At 39.1% G+C, this 24,586-nt stretch overlaps 1 protein-coding gene across 2 annotated transcripts in view; it reads left to right on the top strand.

Moving 5' to 3' along the window:
* The window catches only part of SCAF8 (SR-related CTD associated factor 8), a 165,305-nt gene that overhangs the window by 84,899 nt on the left and 55,820 nt on the right, over window positions 1–24,586 (top strand). The window contains exon 21 of one of the 2 annotated variants that reach the window (XM_083830965.1): window positions 15,547–16,705. The exons of the other annotated variant lie outside the window; for it this stretch is intronic. The gene's annotated coding sequence lies outside the window, so the exon portion shown is untranslated. Of the gene's footprint in view, window positions 1–15,546; window positions 16,706–24,586 lie in introns of those variants that run through there. 2 annotated transcript variants of the gene reach the window in all.

The raw sequence follows: 24,586 nt of genomic DNA, 5'->3' as shown, positions 1-24,586 counted from the left end.
TTATGGCAATGGTTAGAGCATTGTTCCTGCTGAATTTCCGTGAATTCCTTCTTCCTTCTTGTTTTGCAAAGATCAGAGGAAAGTACAGTATTGACTTTTGTAAACCTTGATTCCTCATTGGAATTTAATTTTTATCCTTCTTACTGCTTCTAATCACATGAGCGCTTTGACTAACATGCTTGTTTCCATGCTACGCACTTTCCATTTCAGAAGAGAAGCAACCCCTAGTTTATTTCTAGGAGTAGGAAGGGGGCCAGGGCTCTCATTATAAACACATCAACAATATGATTTCAGAAAAGTCAGAGGAATTGAGCATGTGTATCTGAGTTGACACCCTTGTCTTACATGTATTGCTAATTCATAGAAATATTATCCTTTACATGAATTATGGTTTACTGGGAGCTGGGCTGAATGATCTAAGAGAGAGATCCTAGACCGTACCTCAGCTGGCTTACTGCAGACTTTCAATGTGATGATATTGGATGCTTAGCATCTCAGTGTCTTAGTTTTCCATGTATGAAAAAGGGATAATGGTCCTTTTTTTTTTTTTTTTTTTCCTTTCAGTTTTGTCTCTTATCTGGTTTAAATGTGGTTTTTTTGCTAAGGAACTCTTTTGCATTTGTTCATTAAGTTTCATAATAGAAGGGCTAGGAACAAAGTTGGGCACTACTGGTAATAATTTTGTGATGCTTTCCTCATTTAATATCCTATATGCTTTCAGGGAGGTTTTGACTAGACTGTTTCAGAAAGGCGAGGATACTTTCTTGTAATTTGGGAAGTTATGGGCAATTCTGTCCATGGAAGCTTATGTTTCTTTTCTGTATACTCAGTTCCTAGTTAGCATAGTTTTTTCAGAGTTTACGGCACTGTCAATTTCAGTAGTAGTTGTTCAACTTGTGGCAATCTAAAGAGGACATCATACATAGCAGAAAGGAATATTTACTACATTCATAGCATTTGAATGGTGCCAAAATTCAGTGGAGAGGCTAAAGTAGATCCCCAACAGGGCAATCTTACAAAATGAAGAAAGACCAATGTTTTCAGGAAGCTGCTAATGTCCGATTTGGCAACATCATTTTATAGATGGTTCACCTTCAGAACTGTTCTTCTTCATGGGTCATCATCACCCATGTAGGTACGGTCTTCAGAGGCTCTAGAGTGGCTGAGGAATCAAAGCAGAAATCAATCTGAATGCATTGCTCTGATGGGCATTTCCAGAACCTACAAGTGTGCTCCTCAGGAATGCTTAAGGGTAAAACAAGTGTTATATTTAAATGAATTTTAAAGGTGTATAGGTAACCAAATATTAATATTACCTCAATACATTTGAAAAAAATATAAAGAATAATCAGAATGTTGCATTACAAACATTTTCTTATCAGTATTGTACTTTACATTTTGTATCGTGGTGGGATTTTTTTGGTTTGTTTTTCTTTTTTTTCCTCTGCAGGGACCACTCAGACTTTCAGATTTGAATTTCTGTAAACTGTAAAGTCTCCTTAGTTGTCTATATCTGTAAATAAAAGCTGATGTAATTACACTAATTTTTACATCATATTAAGAAAAACATGTAAATCACCATTAAAATGGTTAAAGTATGGACTTATTTTTTTATTCTAACCTGAGGATTTTTTTCAGAAAACTGTTAAACTTGATAGAAAAGTAGAAAGAACAGACAAATAACTGACAGGATCAGTTTAATCCCATCTATCCATGAATTTGATTTTCCCAAGGTGAGAACTGTAGTTTTTGTTGTCACACAAGGAGACGACAAAGTTCCACTATACACAGTGCATTATCCGGTCTTTATAGGTCACCTTCTAATCTCTGTGTTCAAGTGGTCAAGCACAATAGTGAGCATTTGGCTATGTTTTCACTGGTGTCTGTTTTTATTTAATTAATTATTTTAAATGGAGAGTAATTTGCTTTTGTAGATTATTTTGTTTAAGACTAAAACACTGACAAGATATCATGGAAGTGTTTCACTCTGCTGTAGCCTGGAAAATGAATTTGCACTACTTTGAAGACTTCAAGTTCAGGTGCTTTATATTAGATGTACGGTGGTATTTGTTGTTGGTATGGGAAGAACCAAGGAAGAAGGTTGGCAGGATTGCACGAGAAGTCAGAATAGGTACCCTAACAACAGCTTCTGGCCTTGCAGACTCCTCTCATGCGACTCAATCAGCACCACTAACCAGTTTACATGTAGATTTGTTTTGGGAAATCTGCAACAATTTCAATTGAACTGTACACTTCTTAACAACAACAAGAATATAATAGATGTGAAATGCACCCATGTTCAGGGCAAAGCCAAGTACCTGTGTGCTAGGTCTCACCATCACCGGGAATCAGGACCTCCTAAACAGTCTACAGGAGAGAGCATATGGCTCATTTTTTTTCCTTGGCAGGAAAATCTGTTCAGCACAGGCCCCTGTTTTCCAGCAATCCCCAGAGTGCTTCTGGCAACAGGACAGGCTGGAGCATGGCCAGATATAGGAGAAAAAAAATGCAGGGAAGGGGTGGGACCTTTCATGCCTTTTTTCCCTGATCTTTACTCCAAGTTACTTCCAAAGGTAACAAAACTCAAAGACCTAGTTGCCTTTGATTAAGGCTCTCCTTCCCTTAACTATGACTTTTGGGTTCCTTATCCTGTTGGCCAGAGATAACGTTCCTAACCATGCTCCATTTGCCTGCTTCATGCTATGGATCAGAAACATCCTTGTTCCTGTTGGCTTCTGCGGCACGCAGCTCCAGTGCAGGCAGAGCATCTCACCAGCACGAGTTGTGATCCAGCATCCGCAGCCATCAGTTGTGTCCCCTTAGCAAACGTCTCCGCTATTCAGTCTCTTGGTGCACCACCCTTCCTCCTCCCCACACCCTTGACTTCCTCCAGGTTGCTGTCACGATGACCAGCCTGATCCCTGCCTGGCATCACTACAGCCTCAGTCCTGCCTGTTTCTTTTAAATTTGTCTCAAATTGTTTCTCTAATGACTGCAAGTGGCAGATAGTTAATCACCCTGTATCAGTCCCCACAAACCAGTGAAAAAAGCTATTGACAGCAAAGGTGAGACGAATAAAGGTAGGGCTGGACATGAGCATATTAAACGAGTCCCACAGCACATGGCAGTGACTGAAGCTGTGGCCTCTGCTGCTTCCAGCTGACTGAGTGAATGAACTGAACAGGTTTAGGAGATCCAGCCCTTGTTCTGCAGGCCCAGCCTCTGTCCTTCCTGGCAAATATCTCAAGATACATTATGTTAGTGCAGGTGGTTGTATTTAGTCTCTTTGATCAAGCCTGTGCTTTGCTTCTGCAGCTGAGCACTGACAGGTGGGGCTGGCCGGGCTCCCAGGCACCTGCTGGCGGGGGGATGGAGCAGACCTGTACTCATCTCCACAGCTGCTTCTCTCAACCACCTCCTTTCCTTGCTGTGACAGTATTACATGTAATACCTATAGATAACCTGTGGCAGGGCTGGTAGTCCTTAGGGTAGAAGGTTTTTCCCAATGCCTGACTTAAATCTCCACACCAGCATATTAACTCAGTTACTTGTCTTATGCATGATGGACATGGAGAACAATTAGTCACCATTGTCTTTTCATAACAAACTTTTGCATAGTTTAACTATGTCATCATGTCTTCTCTTAGTCTTCTCTTCTCCTAGACTAAACAGTCTAATTCTTTCAACCTCCCCTTGTTCTACATCCATTATCATTTTTTTATAGCTTTCATCTGGACTCCCTCCAACTGTCTCCTTCCCCTGACAGCACGGTAGGCAGAGCTGGACAGAGCAGACAGAATAGAGAAAAAAATAATCACTTGATTTGTACATAGTATTATCACAAATATATATCAGACTGCCTTTTTCTGCAACTGCAAATTATCCTGATTTATAATTTGCTTATAGATCACTGTAACCTCCCTGCAGATCCTCCCTGCAGTACTGCTGCCCAGCAAGTCTTTCTACATCTGCACACTTGCATTAGTCTTCAGTGGTGATCTGCCCTGTACAGATCCAATACATTAATTTCAGAATAATTACCCAAATTATTGCAATCACAGTGAATTCTAAGCCTATCTTGTAAACTGTTTTATATCACATCTGATTTTACAAATCTCTTTTTTATTACTGAAGATCCTCAAATACGTTAGGCATCAGGATTATAACTGGCTTCTTTTGAGAACCCTGATGGAAATGTATGGTTGAACACCTCAACCATTTTCTTTGGTTGTGCCCACCTCTCAGATGAGCTGCAGTTATGTTGTAGAACATAGTTAAGCTTCCATTTGTTTGTCAGCCACGTTTGTATACAACAGCCCAAGGTAACTGGTGTCTCAGCCACAAGTCAACATGCAGATGCAGTGCTCGCGGCAGAGTTCTTCCATCCAGGAAGCCAAGAGACGACTGTCTTGGATGTTGTCTTCACTCCTTGAAGTAGCCAGTGGATTATTTTCAAGAGCCAGTAAACTAATCCTTCTGTAAAGCAATTTCAACTAAAAATCACAGCCTTCTCTGACCATGGAAACCTGCCATTGTTTTTAAGATTAATCTGCAATTTTTTAAACACATCTGAAATAAAATTGCTGAAGGAACTATTCTGGGTGACATGCCTCTTCGGTGCAATGGCAACCACAAAGAGATGAGATATAACCAGCTCCATCCTTACTGCTGTGACAGGTAGACCACACGCAGAGTAGTCAATATAATCTTCTCAGATAATCTGAGAACAAAACCAGAGCTAAGTCTGATGTGTAGTTCTAAAAACACATCTGAATATTAAAAAAAAAAAAAAGAAAAAAAAAGAGGTGAGCAAGGTAAATCCTGTATTGATAGAACAGCCAATGTGAGTATTGGTCTCAGACCAAAAACCAGTTTTATATAATCTGTTATGTGCCAAACTGCAACACTACATCTATAACCTTTGTTTGTTTGTTAGGAAAGGATCTATGTCATTCAGCTCTTTGAGCATGTTCCTTGTTTTCTTTATTGAAAATTGTCTGTAACAGTTATTTCAGACCTCTGTAAGCAGAAGACAAATAGCCACATTTTAGTTAAACTAGAACTTTCTTTATAGCGTTTTCTTACCCTGCTATCAGTGCTATTTCAGTAGCTTTGTGGGTAAAAACAGCATTTTTCTTTTTCTCAGAGGCTCCAAATATTAGAATTATTTTAGGGGAGTGGTTTTGGATTCAGTTTGTATTCATACTGATGGGTTATATATCATGTATATTATATAATGCCTGTAATTTAAGAATCCACAAAGAAAACAAAACATTTATTACATTCTGAGGCATTTCCAGGGAGTGAATAACTATGATTAACTGAATAGGCCATTAGCTACCGCTATTACTCTGCTCAAATGCAGCTGAAAAAGCATTTCTTTAGTGGTAAAAATATTTGGCAGCAGACCACTTGTAAAAAAAAATAAAAATAAAATAAAAAAAAATCTTTCTAAATGACATTTTTGGAAAGTCCTCTGCATTCTTAAGCATCTCCAAATAAATTGTATTTAAAGGCACCAGACTGAATTTTGCTAGGTTGAAGCTGTTCAAGATATATAAGTATATAATTTTGTTGAATATTATATTTCACAAATCTTATTTCAACATAAGTAGGAATTCAGTAATTAAAGTAGCTATGGTGATAAAGTTTTCTTTGGATTTATTAAGCTTTCTTACTCAATTATCTCCATTACACTATAGGTATTTATTCCTTGTCAGCTGTGTTTGTTCTCTGCAGAACATATGTTTTTCCAACTATTTATATCACTGCAGAAGCATGTGCTACAATTAGAGAATAAAATATATTCTGGCTCAGTTTATAATTGCAGAATTACTGATGAAATACTGATAGCAAGATTTTTCTATCAGTGCTACAAGCCAAATAGCACAACCATCCCAACTGTTGAACAAGTTTGTCACTATTTTTTACTCTTTTTTCATGTTGTTTTGTCATTGAGATAGGTTGTTCTTTTCAGCACATCTTAAGAAGCTTCTACTGCAATGCCTTTTTTTGTTTACTAAAAGCTTTGCTTATAGTAAAGGAATTTGCCTTTGTGACAAATTTTTGTTCAAAAGAAAAAGCAGAATATGTCTTCAGGGTAAAAGAAGGGTCTTCAGATTGTTTTTGAATTGAATATTCTCAACAGCTTAATCTGATTGGAGACCGAGTATCCTCTGAAGTTTCTTTATCTTCCTCTGGCTCAAACAATTCATTAATATATCTTCATGCTAGGCATGCCAGATCTCTTCAGAAATGCTGGTGGTAGTTACAGTTAGAGACAATTATAACAATTAGCACAAATATTTCTGGTTTAAATCCTTTGGTGAATAGGAATGATATGAACTTGGCTATGTTGTTCTCTGGAGATCCTTGGCATCCGGAGCCAGCTGTGCTCTTCTGCTGCCGAGAGCTGATGGATGACTTTCTGAAGCTTGGGTGGTCTGTGCCGGAGCTGGGGAACAAAGATCCTAGCTCTAGTGATAGGCTGTTTATGAAAAGATGATTGTCTCTGCACAATTCAAGTTGAACTTGACTTCAGTTTTCCCATTTCTGAAAAAAAATGTATCTATTGTTTAAAAAAGCTAAATATTTTTATGCTCCTCATGTAGAATGCCCAACAAACTTGAAACTTCGTAAGATTTCAGAATCAGGCAGATGTAAAAAGCATCATTTTAAAATCAATGATATCAAGCAACAGCAATAATCATTGTTTAAAACTGGATCGAAGTCTTTGTCAGACTTAACGGCAAGAATAGTGGTGATGGAGATGTTCTTATGTTGACATGAAGAGTGCCTTGGTCTGTATTTTAAAAGAGAAAAGTGAACTCAGTAGCAAGTAAAAAAATAAATTATCTTGTTTCCACTATTAAGATTTCTTTTGGTCCTGTATTAGAGTATTTCTTAAGTATTTTGCTAATAATTAAGATTATGTATACAGAACTATTTTTTTTTCCTAAAAGACAATAAAGATTATTCTTTTAAAAAAATAGATTTAGGCATTTTAACATATCTAAAATGTATTATGAATGAATGTTGAAACAAATTATGTTGAACAGTTAGTCCAGTTAATCCTCCAGCATTCGTAGTAAGTGATTGAGAACCCATAGCTGGAGTACTAATGGACAATAATCTTCAACAAGTGCAAGAACCTTGCATATGCCCTGAAACTCTGTCATCCTATAATGGGTATCTGAGGCTTTTTTCATATGTTGTGGTACTTGATTGGAATAACTGTAATGGATGTGCAATAATACCATTATAGATTCAATCAATGTTTTTATAACATGCCCAGAGACAGGCAACTAGAAAATGGAGTTAATGATCTGAAGAAAATGATCTACAGAAAGATTGTCTCCAGCTTATTTAGTGTTGGACAGATTTACTAAGAATAAAGAGACATTTATAGACTAACAAGAATATGGGACTAAGAGGTATTCTGTTTACATAATTTATAAATTTAAAATTAAAGGCGCCAAAATATATCTAGTGCCAAGCCCCATAAGACAGAGTCAGCACTGAAATTGTTTACTTTCTGATCAATAGCAGCTAAGGTCACCGAGAAACCACATGTAATGAAAAATCATATCTTATACCTAAAATAAATTTATTTAAGGCATTAATTTAAGCTGCTTCTTATCAATAATTATATTTACATGTAGGCTGATATTTGTCAAGAAATTTTCAGTATATTTAAGAGAATTTGTAGGTTCCAAAGTTCTTGCAACTTTCTTGGCTATTCCTACATTTCTAATTCTCCTGGGAGGCAATTCCCGCACTTAGCTATTGGAAATGGTATTTCTACTGTAGAATGGGAGCTGTACAGGGCATGTGGAAAGGAAGCTGAAGGCCTCCACTGTGTGACTAAAGGCAGAGAGAAGACAAAACTTTTAGACAGCAAAGGGGCATGCAACCAAGGCAAAGATTAATTCTGCAGATCGGAAAAGTCCTAGCAGATAACTGCAGGTGTGATTTTCTTTCATCCAAAGAAAATGTTGAAAGACTAGGATGCAGTTTAATAACACAAAAGTAAAGTCAGACATTTAAAGAAAGACCATTTCTGCAATTACTTGTTGGAGATATTAAAATGAGGTAAAAACAAAGTATGTTGATTAGTTGTGAGATGTCTCTGAGCAATGGGTGTAAAACAGCTGTATAAAAGGTAAATGCTACCTTAGGGCATATCAAATAAGATATTTCCAGCAGAGATAGCGAAATTATCAGTACCTTTATAGACAGCTTTTATAGGATATAGTATGGAAGTGTCATCACTCATGTTCAAGGACTGAATCAAACTGGAACAGACACAGAGGCAAGCTTTTGGGAAAGAATAGAAAAACTTACAAGGCAAAAGGACATGAATAGGTGTTGACTAATTTAATCTAGTAAAAGGAGACCTGGGAAAGAGACTATGGTCACATTCTCTGTAACTGTCTTCAAGTTGTACACACCAGAAAAGCAGAAAGTCTGTTTACTGTAGACACAAACCTCAGGGATATATATTGGTCATGCATAAATGTAAACTGCAAATTATTATTAAATTAAGAAAAAGAAAGGGGGGGGGGGGGGACGTGGGGAGAGAGGTTCTAGCCATCAGAGCAATGAATTTCTGGAAGAGTAAACAAACTGATGGGATAGAGCTCAGCCAGTCAATGGAAGGAGCAACAGGAGTCTGCAATCTATGACTTTTTTTCTTGTTTTCCCATATGTGACACCCATTCTACTCTGCATAGCAAAGGGCTACAGACAATTTTGCATGCTCCTGAGATTGCTCTTGGGAATGAGAAGTTCTCAGTGAGATGGCAAGCAATGATTGAAAATCTAGATGAGACTTCAGCTGTGAAAAAGAAGAAAAGGTTTGTTGGTTGTCTCATTATCTCCACAAGCCATCAGAGAGGTATGGCCCTGACTAAGGTGCAGAAAGGCAAGAGAGCTTCAAGCTCATTTCAGGGTCATAATGCTGATTTTGGTTTAAGCTTGCTTCCTCGACATCGCTGGAAGCTCAACAAAGTCAATTACTGCTTTGAGATGGGGTAGGGTGCTACGCTGTGCTGTTGGCAACCGCTTGTTCTCTGGTCCAGCTGAACCTCAGTGACCGTGCAATGACTTCATATCTACTTTGTCCCAGTGCAACCATTTACAGGAAAGTACAACCACCACAGCTGCTGCTTCAGTCCTTCTCCTTGGTGAGAGAGGTGGCTGCTGAGCATTCTTGCTCCTCCTCCTACTCCCACTCCCTCCTTCTTTTCCTCCCAGCTCCACCCCAGTGGAGGCTCATGCTGGAGGAAAGCAGCAGTGAAGGGCTGTTGGGACAAATTACAACGTTCACCTGGACCCTGAAAGCAAACAGCTCCCCAGATCAGTCTCAGGTGCCTTGAAGCAGAGAAGTATTCCTGCAGCCAAGCCCAGCTGAGCAGAGATTAAGGCACTTTGAGCAGAGATTAAGGCTCTTCGTTTGCACCTCCAAGTCTTCTTTTGCAGTTTCCAGCTCTCACGCTCTGCTGCACCGTAGCCACTGCAGTGAGCACGGCTCGGCTCGAACACAGAATGAGCGTGCTAGCCAGTGTGTCAGGAGATGGCTGCTGGTCAAGATTCAGTCCCCTAGCTGTGTGGACGTAGGCCAACAGTAACGTAAATCCTTGTCTCCCTCACAGCACTGCTGAGTGGGATAACTGCTTCAGCCTGCAAATCTGGCAGGCATCAGATCTGGCTGTTTCTTGTCCTGCACAAGTCAAACAGGCAAAAATCACAGCTTCAAAAATTGTGAGACTGGCTTTAAAATCTTGAGAAATCTTAAAATTGATGCTCCGGAAATCCCTTTTATTTTGTCTTTTGTTTTTCTCAGTTTCTTCTGAGCCTATCAGTGCCTAGAGTCACATTTTGCACATTTTCTTTGCGTATCTATGAGCACACAAAAGTAAGCTAAAAGATGAAAACTGAGGTTGTCACATGAGCAGGTGAGGCCTTACAGAAAAAAATCACGTCATGGAGCACATGAGAAAAATCTCCAGAGTTGACAAGGCCACATTTAATAAAGCCAAGGGCTGCATTTGGCCAGAGTTTGCACAGCTGCAATGAGGATAGGTTTGGATTCCAGCATGTTTACTGAAGGAAGATGCAGGAGGTGGAAAAGCAGAGGCATAGATTACCTGAAAGTTGGGGAACCAAGTGGGAGGTCAGGGATGTCTCCAGTCATTGGCTCGTGCAATGCATTTGCAGTCATACATCAGGGAAACTGCTGCAAGACTGCAAAATTCCCCCTCCACTGCAGAACTTGCCCAAGCCCACTACAAGTTTCGGGGACCCAGGCTGCATTTGGAGGGCTAGCAATTGGATTATCACTTTGTACCTCAGTCATGTCTGACTTACAGAATGCGGTATGACACTCTACTGTTCGTTTCTAGCTGATATTACCTATACCACCACACTCAATGCAGAAAAGTTTATAAATTAAGAAGATTTTTTAACATGTTGTATAAGAATCTTTCCAATTATTTTAAATTCTTTTGAAGAATGCTACTATTTTTTCTGTTTCATGAGATTGTCAAGATGACAGATACTTGTTAGTTTTAAAATATACTTCTAAATAAATTATTTGAAAGTTTAGAGTTTTTTTTTATCCATTGTATTTAAGGGTAATTTGAATTTAGTTCATTGTAGCTTCCTTGTATGATATAAAGACTCTTAGATGTATTCTAATACATCTGATCTTCTTCTGTTTAATGTTTGTCCATTAATTTGTTCCAAAAAGAAAAAAAAAATATTAGCTATGGGAATTTCTGTGTAATACAAGTACAGAAATATTACAATCATTCAGATAACTCATTCATCCCCCCCCCTCAAAAAAACACCTTTGACTGAGTCTTATAAATCACCATCATAATTTTCAAATTTCCTACTACCTGTTTAGGTATGACATCAAAATATGCAACATGAAATGATGTTCAAAATATTAGTATTATCTTGATAGAGTCTTCACTAACATCAGGGACAGATGTTTCATAGTTTAATTCAAGTAAATAATCGCTAACATTTCCTCACCATAAAGTTTAAGACATTTAGGAACAAGCAGATTAAGATATTTCCTTCTCAGTAGTTTTCTCTCTAATCATAAATTTTCACTGAAATTTGAAGTCAGTTAAAACTTGGATGTTTTATGGTGCTTGCTAACTTCAGAAAGACTTTTGCATTTGCTATCATTATTGCTGTTAATTAATTTGCTCTTTGGTAACTTCAGAGTTATTTACCCTCTGTTACTAATTTCCCTCTGTCAGTCAACATGCTAACGTTACACTGCTCTATATGCAGACTCGCATTTCTTGCTTTTGCAAAAATGAGTGGGACTCACCTAACTTTATCCATGCAAAATGTTTACACTGCAAATCTGACTGTTTTTTCTCTGTAGTGTAGAGAGAGCTCTCAGCAGTGGGAGACAGACACCCACACACCTCTAGGGCTGTTTCCCGATGCTTACATTAGGCACTTCAGAAAGCATGGGACAAATTCTCCTTCACAGGTGCCCAACACTGAGACACCTATGTTTAGAGAACTGAATCCTATCCTTAGAAAACCACCCCCCTGGTGAGTTGAATCACCCCCAACACCACTCCATATGACCAGAGCAGCTCCTTTACATGTGGTTTGAGGTATAGGGAGAGATTTTGTGTGTATCAGAATCACAACTCTTTATGCAGCTTCAGCCATCATTGAGAAGTGGCGGTCCCTCAAAAAAAATAAAAAATAAAATGCACTGGATGTGCATGACTGGATGTGCAGTCCCCCCTTGTCTACCAGAAGATGATGGTGTTGTAATACCCACGCACAGGAAGCAGGATTCACCACTGAACAGTTTGCCTTTCCTTGCTTGCAAAGCAGTCAAGCTATGCAGATTTAATTTCTGGATTCCCATGAGAATTACGAAGATCTTTTAAGAGAGAAGTCACCATGTCACATACATCTTTCTGTATCATCAGAGTGACAGCAGCTCTGCTGCTGCTGCTGCTGAGCAAGCTGCTGCTCAGATCCTCTCTTAGCTGTACTTCTGATTGAGAGGTTTGTCTTTCCTTCCCTTTCACTGGCATCAAAATTCTTGATCTAAGGAAAAGTAGGAAATTCTAGCCCTGTCTCTAACAAAATGAGGAAAGTAATTTTAGTATCTGGATGCCTATGACTCTCAGTGAAGTCTCTTAAATCCTGTTAATTTAAAGTCCCTGAAGCTATTCTCAGAGAAGAGAAGACATCTGGTTAATCTCAGACGCAGGACTTTTGACTCCCCATAACAAGCAGAGATTTCTGTGAGAACCCTTCCTTGCCTTGGCGGGCAGACAGCTGGTTGTACATCATGACGGGTGCTGGCTCAGGCTGATTAGCCCATCCCTCCCTCTCATATTTCCTTCTTTTCTGCTGAAGAAAGTAGAAAGCATTTGTATGTTCTCTTTATGCTGTTGTCTTTCTGTAACCACATGCTTTTCAGAGGAGAGACAGTTTCTCTCTTCACTGGAAATGTAATGGGATACATAGAATCACAGAACATACATCCCTAAATATCAAATCAAATGAATTTTCTTGTTACTTAAAGGTCAGTTTTCATGGTATTTAGTAACTAGTTTGTATTTCAATTTCCACTGGTCTCTGATTCTTCCAGTCCAGAACTGAAAACACAGCATAGAACATCAGTGTGAAGGAACTGAGGGCTTGGGTTCCACTTCAGGAAGCAAGTTATTTCACTCTTGTGAGTGGCTCAGGTAGCGTAAATAGAATGTTTCACAGAATGAGAAGTAGAAAAATCTGGCACGTAACCCTTATTAGGTAAGAAGAATGGTCTGTGCCTCCTGCATTCATGCAGTCATCTTGTATCTCCATAAAGATTAACGTAAATGGTAGTCCTTTCTATGCAAGTGTCAGTACAACTACTTGTGCTGATGGTTGCACTCCCTGTTTGTTATGTTTATGATCAAGAACTTATGCAAACGGTAATTTTGCAGTTTGGAGTTTTGTGACACTGTGTAACTAATTTATTTCCAATGAAAGCATTGCAGTGATGTTTTTGTTTTCTAAGTGAAGGTTTCCGTTGAACAAATATCAGTTTTAGGAGCTTATGAAAGAATTCCATTATGCCCAAATTGAAAAATATTCCAAAGGGCAGATACTTCATAAAGCTAGTATACAGATGTACAATCAGTTCTTAGCAAAACCGTGTTCTCACTTGAAATCTTTTCTCCATAATGCTTTAATTTTCAAAGTGTATATAATAATTCATTATAAAAGATTTACTAGCATTGCCTGCTTTGTTTGAACAGCACTGTATGGCAATATATTTCAGTTGTTTATATGCTCATGTGCTCTAGGGAAACTGAGCTAGAATAAATTATTATGAAGTGAGTGCATAAATGATTTGGAAATCATATGCAGAGACTAGTTCTCAATGATACACTGTTAAGTGCGCTTCTGCAAATATTTTTTCTTGTTCTGGTACTATTCAGTATTCTCACTGAGCGTTTGGATGAAAGGCTAGGAGATAGGCTTAATGAATGCATGAACCAAAGCAAGTGTGCTGGAAGTAAGGCTTACAGTTGAAAATGATCTTGATAAAGTAGTGGTGTAGCCTAGAAAATATCAGCTTTCCAGCAGTTAAATTAGAACAACTGCAGAACTGGACAGATAGGTAAGCACAGTCAGCTGGAAAATATACAAATGGAAAATGCCTGGCCAGACAGCAGTTCTGCAGAAAAGACCTGTGTTGTAATGATCCCAAGCTGAACAAGCGCCAGTGATATCGTGCTACTGCAAATAAGGCCAGTGTTAGTGTGGGCTAAATGAACAGGAGTAATAAGGCATAAAATGTAACTATTTTAATCTACTCAGTACTGATAAGGCAACAGTGCTTTACTCAGCTCCAGGAACTGCAGCTGAAGCAGGATCCAATCCAACTAGAGAGCATTAGGGAGAGGCCAATGAGCCTAGTCAAAGATCTAAAACACATGGGTCTTCAGGGGAAGACTGAAGGGTTGTTTAGTCTAGAAATGAGAAGGTGGAAGGGATACATGATAGCAGCCTTCCTATAGCAATAGGTGACTCTGAAGAGGAAGGGATTTAACTGCCATGTATGCTGTCAGAATGGGAAGGGAATAATATGCTTAAATCAATGCAAGGATGATTTAATGTAAGCATCAGGAAAAAAAAATAAAACTGGCAAGGAAAAATGGAGCCCTTGAATAGGTTGCTTAGAGGGAACTCCTGGAATCTTCAGCCCTGCAGAAGTTTAAAAATAGGTCAGACAAACATCGGCAAACACAGCATAGGTCAGAGATGGATGAAGTGATCAGTCAGATTACCTGCTAGCCCTAGTCCTTTAGGGATTTCTTTGTATATGAAAATGATAATAACTAGTAGGTTAATAAGGCTAATAACTGTACGTACCAAATGCACTCTGGGTATCTTCACAAAATTTCAGGGTACGTAACAAGAAACTTAATATTAATTCTGGAATTTATTGTATGATATCTGTATTTACATTAGACTGAAGCAATTATATTTTTTCTAATTTTGCCAATGTCAGTATTAATTTAAAATAACTATTGTCTGATGGTTTTATGAATGGTCTTTATAAAATAAATAGGTGAATACAGTCAGATTCCTGTGGTAGGACACAAAACACTTAATTGTAGCCATGTGAAAGGTCAGTCTTTAGCCTAATTATAGTGAATAGAAAAAAGATGGACACCTTTTAGAGATTACCTAAGGAGTGGAAGAATCACCCTCCAAAGATACCTCTGTCTCTCTCTGTATTTATTCCGTAGCTATTATATATTGCAGGGGTATGGCTAGTCTTTCTTTTTCTCAGTCTGTGGTATTAAAGGTTTAGTTCTTTGTAAAACAAATGTACCTGGTCTTCATAGAGAACTATCTGGATAAAATTTAATTGACAGGAAATCTGAGTAGCTAACCTAGTAGTTTTTTCTGAGCCTCAGTTCTGTGAAGCCCACTGAGTAAGTCACTTATAAAGCACTAGTAAATGGTTAATAGTTGTTATCAATACATAATTGGCATGACCAATATGTGTCAGAGATAGTTATACACCAAATCTATGTAAGACACTTATTAACCTGTTGGATTCTTTAATTCTTTAATAATCATCTAAATTATTTATACTGTATCTTGTGCACACTGTGTGAAAGACTAAACAGCACTTTTAGCCAGAAAATCTATAAAAGATCAACTCTTATTTACAGACATACTATACTAATGAGGTATATATAATATATTAAAACACTAAGTTAATCGACAATTAAAGGGAAAATTAATACTTTTAAAATAACAGTATGTTTGGTCCTCACTAATAATAAAGGAACCATGCACTATAAGACATCTTTCTCCCTCAAAAGCATCCTCTAGTAACAGAAAGATGGTAAACCTCTTCAGAAATCTGTAATTTATTAAAAATTGCTATTTCCTGGTAAAAAATAGTCTCATTTACAGGACTTTTTAGAAATTGGAATTACGCTCCAAGAACCAGTGATGACTAGTTATTGTTCCTTTTGTCAACAGGCAAGATGAAGGAGGTTCTGGCAGCTTACCATGTCCCGGGCTCTGCAGAGTTAAGTGAGACGTGCGCCCATGTTCTAGCGTGCATCACATCGCATCTTGGGTCTGAAGTGCCAGAAGGATCCCAGCGCTGCAGACTGAGACGGCTCTGAGCACCTCAGTACCCGGTTTCTGACAGAACCCAGGGGTGGCAAACTTACATACCAGTATTACCTGTCTGGGGCAGGTTTAATTTTATAAATTAAAGCCATAAACTCTATGAGTTTCTAGACCATATTTGTGCTGTTGAGGATGATCTGCTCAAATGAACAGTTTTGCATCCATCGGAGAGACAGGTTCTTCTGCTGGACCAGAAGACAACAGTGGACTGTATATTGTACCTAATACCATTTGTAGCATCTCCTAGAGCAAATAATTGAAGAACAGGTTGCAAGAAAATCCTCTAGGGAATAAGATATGCTTTGTTTTGATCTACAAATTTTAAGAAATGTTTTTTTTTTTTTTTTAAAATAACCACTTTTACATAACACTATGTGTGCAGTCTATGTGCAGCTCTTCACTGTGACTATCTGTATTCCAGAGATGATGAATTCTTTGTGAGACACCTGAACCTTTTTAGATTTGTGATGAATCCTTAAGTTATGAAAGTATAATGGAAAACTAGAAGGGAAAGTTTCCAGGGCTTTTATTTGAGTAGATGTCTCCAATTACTTCCTGTTAGTGTCCTGAAAGGTGAAGAAAAGGTCAGGAAGTAGAAAAAAAAAAAAGACAAAAAAAATTACATTTCTTTTTTTTTTTATATATCCACCTATCAGAACATGTGTTTGATTAAATAACCAAGGGGAGAGCAACAGCTAACTTATCTGAGCCCTCACATGAAAGGTCTGTGATTTGGGGCAGTATTTGCTCGTTTTGTCTCGCAAATAGCTCTAGAAAAGAAGGAATATGTATATGCCCCACCATATGTGAAAAGGACATACCTGCCATTCCTTTATTTATTTTCGCTCTTTCAAACATTAAAGTGCCAGTTATTTGGAATGCTGTAGTCTGTGGTCTCTTTAAACTTGTTTAGTGAGATCCTTTCAGCAAGATCATTCCCATGATGGTGTAACTGCATGGTGACCACAGCTTTGGGCCTGTATAATAAAGATCTAAATTCAGATTTTTTGTTTCTGACCATTTTCTCTACCTCTATGTCAGATCTGCAAAGTGTATGGTTAGAATCATGCTTCTTGCTGATCACTGTTTAGAAGATTTGATGAAAACTGTTAGAGAGGAAGGTATTCATAAAGTTGGGCACTGTTTCTCCTTTGCATCATTATTTACATCAGGTTAAAGGGCAGAGGGATACGAAATGTTAGCAAATCAATAGTGATGCTTAAATTCAATTTGCACACAAGGCCCCAGGGCGATGAGGAGATCAGTCTCTTCACATCCTGGATTTATGGTCATACTAAAGTACTTGACATCTGGTGTCTATTAATTAGTAAGCCTGGAAGGGTAGAGGAGGAAAAAGCTGCAGAAAAGCTCAGTCTAAGCTGGCTTTGATTTGCTGTGTGTGTGATATATTGTGCTGAGCATATGCACATCTGAGTATAAAATCCAATTAGATTCTCTTTCTTTCCTCTGTATTTTCTTCTTCGAAGACAAAATTTTAAACTATAAAAATGTTCATGTAGCAACTGAGTTTGCGTGAGGAAAGATTGCGCATTGCATTTCAAAAGTTAACATTGTCCTGACAAGGCTACTTTACCATGCTGCATATATATGCAGGGTTTTGTCCTGCTGAAGGTATGGTTAGCTCACAACAAACATCTGAGTTTGTGTCAACAGAACAGCCCTAATCTTTGAGATCTTAGTCTGGCTTCACTGTGGCCCTACACTTCATGTAGTCAAATAAGGATGGCAGGGTGCTCACCACTCCTAACACTGTCCACACGTGCACTCTCCACAGCTATACATTAAGTGTGGATGGGGTCAGGCAGCAGCATTTTCTGAGCAATGCAAGCTGATCTAAGGCTGCGCCCCTGCTCCAAGTAGGCAGTCCTCTCTTCCCGTCCTGCACAGTCACACCGCCTCCTTGCTGGTGGCACAGACAGCTGTACACCTATGAGGCTTTCTGGTCTGGTTGAAAACTGTCCCGTTTAAGAACTTAGCTCTTGTGCTGGTTCAGACACCAGGAAGGAGGTGGGAACACCTTTTCAGCAGCAGTTCAGTTTTAGGTCAGCTCACACTGATGGAGGAACCATGTGTGCCTTCAGGTACCTCTAACTTTCAGTTAACTAATCTTAAAACCAAACTTTCTAGTTAAGCACATTGTTTTCTTATGGCCAAAAATATTCCTTAATTCAGTGACACTGCAAAGAGAATAAAGCATGGGAAATGAATTAATTTCAGGGATTTGTAGGAAAAAAAAAAAAAAAAGTAGTTACCTATGCAACAGCTTTATTTTAAGTACAAGAAAAATACATTGCAATGAGAGGAACACATTCTTGGTATTCAAATTATTCTGCAGACCAACACTTTTTCAGAAAAGCAGAAGTGAGAGCTGTGTGCTGTAGCAATACCAGGGCAGTATAAGTCTCCCGTGCTAGCATATCTTTTGCTATTGATGAGGTGTATGCTCAGTATTTGGACAGCTGGACCCACCAGATCTGTAGATGCTTGAGCTTGACCATTACACCATTTGAATTTGAATGTCAAACTAATTGCCTCAAGAGCAGGGCCTGTGTCAGAGAAATGCTTTTTTGTCTGTACATAGTGGGAGCTGCTGGAAGCCTGGCCACTCTATTGGGTGAACTTTTCTGACGAGATATATGCCGCTGCCCATCTGTTAAGGGAGCGATTAAAAAAAGAAACAAAACAAAACAGGCAAACCTCTTGGCACTGTGGTAAGGGCAGAGGTTGGGCTTTTTGTTCTTGGGATAAATTCCCTTTTCAGAGTCTTCCATTTGCTTTCCCCCAGCATCTGGACAAGCCCTTCTTTGTGAAGGGACATGAATATGGAGAGACCTACAGTGCATCCGTCTCTTCTAGTCAGTTTCAAAGGAACATTTCTAAAGTCATTGTTTTCTGGCAACTTTAAGCATTTGAACTGTGGTAGCAGTGGCTTTACAAACAGCATTAGCTAACTTTGATGGGTTAGATCAATTCAATATTTGCACAGTTAGAACAAATACTTAATGTGGACGATGTGGCTTAGCAGGCAAGAGTGTTGGTTTCTCTGACTGCATTTGATGTCTAAATATGTAGCTCGCATTCAAATAGGATGGTCTTCAGTCATTTTCTTAGCAGACAATAATCCAGTCCAAGAATAAGAAAATCTGTTGAGGGCCCAGACCTGGAAAAAAATAGTAGGCTTAGGAAAAAGTCATTTGACCAGTGTTGTTTGGGTACTAAACATCTTAGAAACAGTTGAGTCTTCAGGTCACAGCTGGGATTTTGGTGACAAAATATGAGTTAAGTGTCTCTGCAATGGCTGATCACACAAAATCTTACCTGAGACTGCAGTTCTGTTCCTACTGCCAGTCTTTGCTTGGATAGCAAGGCCTTTTACAAATATCAGTTTGCTTTAGATTACTTTGTTACATTCACTTGCTTTTGAACTTCGTGTATACACATGCTGTTAAAGATTCAAATTATTCGTACAAAGAAAACTTCAACAGTTGGCTATCAAATTGTTATTTACTTGTCAGGCATTGCCTCAAAAATCCAAAGGTTTTGAGAAACCATGAGCTTACTTTATGAACAATTATCTATTTTACTTTTTAAGTTCTCTGTTGTGACCATCATCTAGAAATCTCCAAATACTTTTCAAATATTAAATAGAGCAGTCTCACAAAGATTCCAGGTAGCATATGTTTTAATTTTAATGTGTAAGTAGATAAGCCAAGTCACTGAAGGGCTAGGTAACTTTACTGGTATTTCACAAGAAGTTGCTGCACTGCAGTCAGCAGTACACAAAAATAATGATTACCTTGTAAAAAAATGCCAACCTCTTAAAAAGTTGTTAGTATGGTCTTTCTCACTTACTGTGGTGTTTTTCTCTTACCTAAAGAGAGCCCCTCTGACAACAGCTTAATTTCACCTCAGCTTCCCCAAGAGCTCCATACAGGTCTGCTCTCCATCTTGCAAGGAAGAGGCTGCATAACTCCGTATGATAACCTTAGCTTTCTTCTGGAACAGCTGTGAACAGTCATCCTTGTACTTTGGGTTAGGCCTGTTCTTTGCCTATTTCAAGGCTGTTTTTTTCTCTGGCTTGACCAGAACCTTTCCTTCCTAATGATAAATGGTGCTCTTCATGTCACTTCTATTTTTGAAGTAGTCTTTGCTGATGAAGTCAGAAAGAGAGAGCATGCTCCTGGCTACATTATGAAGGAGAATTACTGTGGTGTGTCACTGGACTCTACACAGGCACAGAATTTCTGTGGTGTGTCACTGGCCATCCATAGGTGATCCATGTGCAGCCACGCCAAGTGTTAGGTACAAGTTGCAGAGTTAATGAAATACTGTTGGTTGTGAGTTTATTTCCAGGACATGGTAACTGTTTTACTAAACCCCAATGGAGAGTTGGAAGCTGAACCAGTGGACATAATAACCAGAGTGCTCAGAAAGGTCTGCAGTGAACTCATCTGGGAAAACACCCCCTATATGAAAAATTTGCACACAATTACTTAGGTAAAAGAGGAAAGGTAGCCAGGCGGTATCTCAAAAACAAGCTCAAGAAAGCTTTTCCCAGCTGATGGTTACTCCTGTGGGCAGCACAGCCATCATAATGGTAGTAGTCAAGAAACATAAACTGAACTGAAGGTAGATGCATGGGCAATATGTTGACGTTTTTAAACCGATGATTAATTACAATAGTGAATTCCCAAGGAGTGCAATGGATCCACTGTCAGTGGGAATACTTAAATCAGGCTTCGTAACCATTCAAAGGGTGATGACATCCTTGTGTGGGCAGAAGCCTTGTCTTTGTCCTGAGGTTGGTCTGCTGACCTGTGCTCTGTGAAGGATCAAAAAGGCCTCAAACCTGATCATCCAGATGACCCTGAGCTCTCTGTTAATCTAATCCCGGAAGACCTTTTACAGTTTATCACCCTACACTTACTCCAGTATTTACTTACTGTGTACACAGAAGATAATTCATGTTCAGCCTGTGGGGGAAGCTGGAAATGTGAAGCTCCAAACATCAGCGTGTGTCAGGAAAACATGAATTTCAGTTATGCTTGTGATAGTCAGACAAACAATGTTTTCCTTAAAACCCCAAATGTATCTGAACAATATAAAGCTCCTAAATCATATTTAGTCTCAAAGCTCCCTATTACATCCAATTAAGCCAGAATATTATAAACTAAATATTTGATTCTACATCACCTACCACATTAAGTAAAATCCTGGAAGCTGGCCAAAACCAGAGGAGACATATTGTTCATAGCCTGTTTATCCATTTGTGTACAAGATGTTTTGTTCTAAAAATAAATTAATAAAATAAATAAAAAAGCATAAAAAAATATTCAAGATCCAGATCAGATTCTTATCACATAAGTACTATCAAATATTTCTATTAGTCTTGCCTTTGCTGTGACACTGAAGTGTCTGGGCAATACAGATGCAGACTGTTCCAGTGATTATTCTCTCAAGACTTTATTTGTCTTGATCTAGTGGATTTCAAGCTAATAACTTTCATGAGACCCAGAATATGATCTGCTGCTTGGTTTATTTTTGGTTTGTAACAATAGCAAATTAACAAAAGAACTGTAAAATAAAATTCATAATGTAAAAGTGAGCCTCCTGGTAGAATAAAGCAAAGATCTTAATGGTTTCCAGCAGGGAAACCCTGTCTGATGCCCCAGGTAACCCCATATGCCCAGCAGTGAGTATATTAAACACCCGGTTAGTGCAGTTACGACATTTCTGTGAAAAAGCTGTCCCGCACTAAATCATGCTTGGTGCTACTTGGCTGATGTGAGGTACTTGTGTGAATAGGCTCTCTGAAGAAGCCATGCCATAAGTCTACAGAGATGTGACCTGTCGTTTTTGTTTGGTGGAAGGTCTTCTTTGCACAGCAGGGGAAACAGGAACAGTTTCTAGCATAAGTAAAACCATCCCTGTGGAGTTGAACAATTATTGTCATCTGTATCTGGAAGGCATTCAAAAGAAATAAAAGGTCTTTTTTTTTTTTTTTTTCACAGACATTCTCACAAGATCCCTGTGCTTCCCGCAGTACCAATGTAAGAGAAGGACTTGTTAGTGTTTTAGCGTAGCTTTGAAATTATCAGCATTTCTTCACCCAGTTCTGTAGCTTGATTTCACATAGCTGATTACAAATATTGTTACAGGAACAGTGTGGAATTTACTTAGCTGTTAAGGCAGTCTCAAAAGAAAAGGTTATTCATTCCTATTCCAGCTCCATTTCTCTAGCAATTTTACAATCGACTTCTGCGGGGAATACCAGAGAAGTGATTCATCATTAACCATCCCGTCTATTCTCCATGCCAGAATGCTAGATTTCCCAGTCGTCACAGTTTATAAAATGTAGTCAGTGATGAGGCTCGCTTATTTGTGCTGTTATTGTTTTTTTCTATGTTTGTTTTTAAGACCTTCCAACACAGGGATAATGAAGTTTTTGCCATATTCGTAGGCATAAATTCAGGAGCTTTGGGAAAACACCAATGTATATTAGATGATGAATCAAAGCAGTCTTGGAAAGCATCCCATGCTGTGACAGAGGCAATCAGTAGGAGAACAATACATAACAGATTTGCTCTGTAACGCATGACTTTTCAGATCCTGGAACCTGCTTATATGGAATCACCTTCTAACTTCTCGTAAGAGCATAGATTGCTTACTGGTTTGTAGGATTTAATTGTGCTAAGAACAATGGAATGAAATCCTGAGCTTCTTGAAGTCAATGGCAAAACTTGTGCTAACTTCTGTGGGACCAAGGTGTGGTTCAAGACACTAAATATGTATCAGTGCACAGCAGAGATGCAAAGTACTGCACAGAAAATCATGGTACATTGCCACATGTAGAAGCTTTTGTCTACATTGTGATGACTTCCCTGGGTAACCAAATTTTCCATGAGCCAGTGCAGGCTCAGAAAGTCAGGGAGAAAAGATTGTCTTGGAAGACGAAGCCCAGTAGTCCCCTGTTATCAGAGATACCCATGTGACATTCTGTTCAACAACATATAATTTTTTTTTTCCCAGTTAAGTCAATGGCAATTAATTAGTCTTAAATATTCAAGGCTATCAACATCTGACCTGAACATCTTAAGTTTCCAGCAGTTCCAGGGGCACACTAGGCTTCAAGACCATACAAGAGTTCTCTTGTGCCTAGGATTCCTGGTCTTTAGTCAAGAGCAATGATAAATAATAGAAACAAATGAAAACCAGTTGAAAGATGAAGCATTTTTAGTGGTGGTAACACCTCAAATGATAAATGCAGCCATTCAGGTTTGGAAAGGCACCTTCCACTTCAAAATAACATATTTACGGTTACGTGTTTACAACCACATCTCAGTCCTTCCTCTAGTCCTAGTTGTGTTGGTATTTGTACGCAGGGAAGGTTACACCATGCACTGAGTCATGGTCATGCAGCAAAGTTGATGTCAGTGACCAGTTTTGCTTCATTTAAAACATAATGAGTGTTGCTGATCCTGGAAATTTTGGCCACTATTTCATGGCAATGCTGTATATGTCCTTTCAGGGCAATTGCCCGCAGCAGAGCCAGTGTGAGTGTGTGGCCACCTTTGATCTCTCGATGCTTGCTCCTAGCAAAACAGCTGCTGTGTTCCAGAGTAAATCGGGGTGGAACAGCCCAGGTCCGGGCTCCAGAAGCACAGCAAAGTGTTCTAACATGGACAGCTACCAAACTGCAGCAGCTGAGACACGTGGGTCATGCAACTTTCAAATTCAGATGAATAGGGCCTTGTAATAAGACATCTTCAGTCTTATGCTTTTCTAGTTATAAAACTATACCAAAGATTAGAATCTTTTCCATTTCTTTTGCTACTACATGCCCAATTCCATATCATTCCAGTGTTCCCATCTTCATTCCTACAAAGCCTAGGCTATTGGGAGCCACTTAGTGTTTACGTCAGAACATCTTTTCAAGTATCACACGTGCTCCTAGTACATTTTTTCCCCAAGGGCAGCTTTATGTTCTTATGGGTGAGGACTGCCACTTACATGGGTTTACAAGCAATATTCTGCCATGTTTTGGCACTTTTCATCAGTGAGGTCTTCCCGGGGCAGCAAATGCCCCTGTTTGGGCACAGGGTGGTGGAGGGGACCTTTCTGCAGCACATGCCACCAGGGGCCGGGACAGATCCCCCCCAGTCCCAGAAGCAGGCGCACACCCTGCGGGGTTTGCGAGGCATTAAGGGGCTGAAGAAGAATTACAGAGCTGGGCTGCTGCTGCTGCAGGCTCCAAACGGGAGGGATCTTTGGCAGCATTCCTGGGTCTCCGCATGAAGGCTAACAGGAGCCAATTACTGTAGCTAAACGAAATTATATATTCAGCCGAAGTTTAGACAAGACAGAGTAACTGATTGCAGTCCTTAGGAGACTTGAACAAAAACACCTCTCAGAAGGGCTCTTACTCAAAAGCAAGCGTTGTCTGCCCATTCACATTTTTCTTTTGGCTGATGTAAATCTGGTGCATTTTTCCTTTGCCCTGCTATATTGTTTTTTATTCTTTCAGAATCAGTGTCTTAAGAGTTGTTTGCTTTACTCTTTTCTTTTCCTTTTTCTTTTTTCTTTTCCTTTTTCTTTTTTCTTTCTTTTTTTTCTTTTTTCTTTTTTCTTTTCTTTTCTTTGCTTTGCTTTGCTTTGCTTTTGCTTTTGCTTTTGCTTTTGCTTTTGCTTTTTCCTTTTTCCTTTTTCCTTTTTCCTTTTTCTCTTTTCCTTTTTCTCTTTTTCTCTTTTTCTCTTTTTCTTTCTCCCCTCTCCCCCGGGGTAGGACGCAGCCCGGGCCGTTCTTCCCCGCAGCCGCCACGCGAGGGAGCCCCCGGCCGCCCAGCAGCCGGCGTGGGCCGGGGGC

Source organism: Anser anser (genome assembly GCF_964211835.1).
Source record: "Anser anser genome assembly, chromosome: 3".
In the NCBI taxonomy this organism is placed as follows: Eukaryota; Metazoa; Chordata; class Aves; order Anseriformes; family Anatidae; genus Anser; species Anser anser.
The sequence above is the reverse complement of the archived record's forward strand: the minus strand, read 5'-3'. Positions and strand labels throughout refer to the sequence as shown.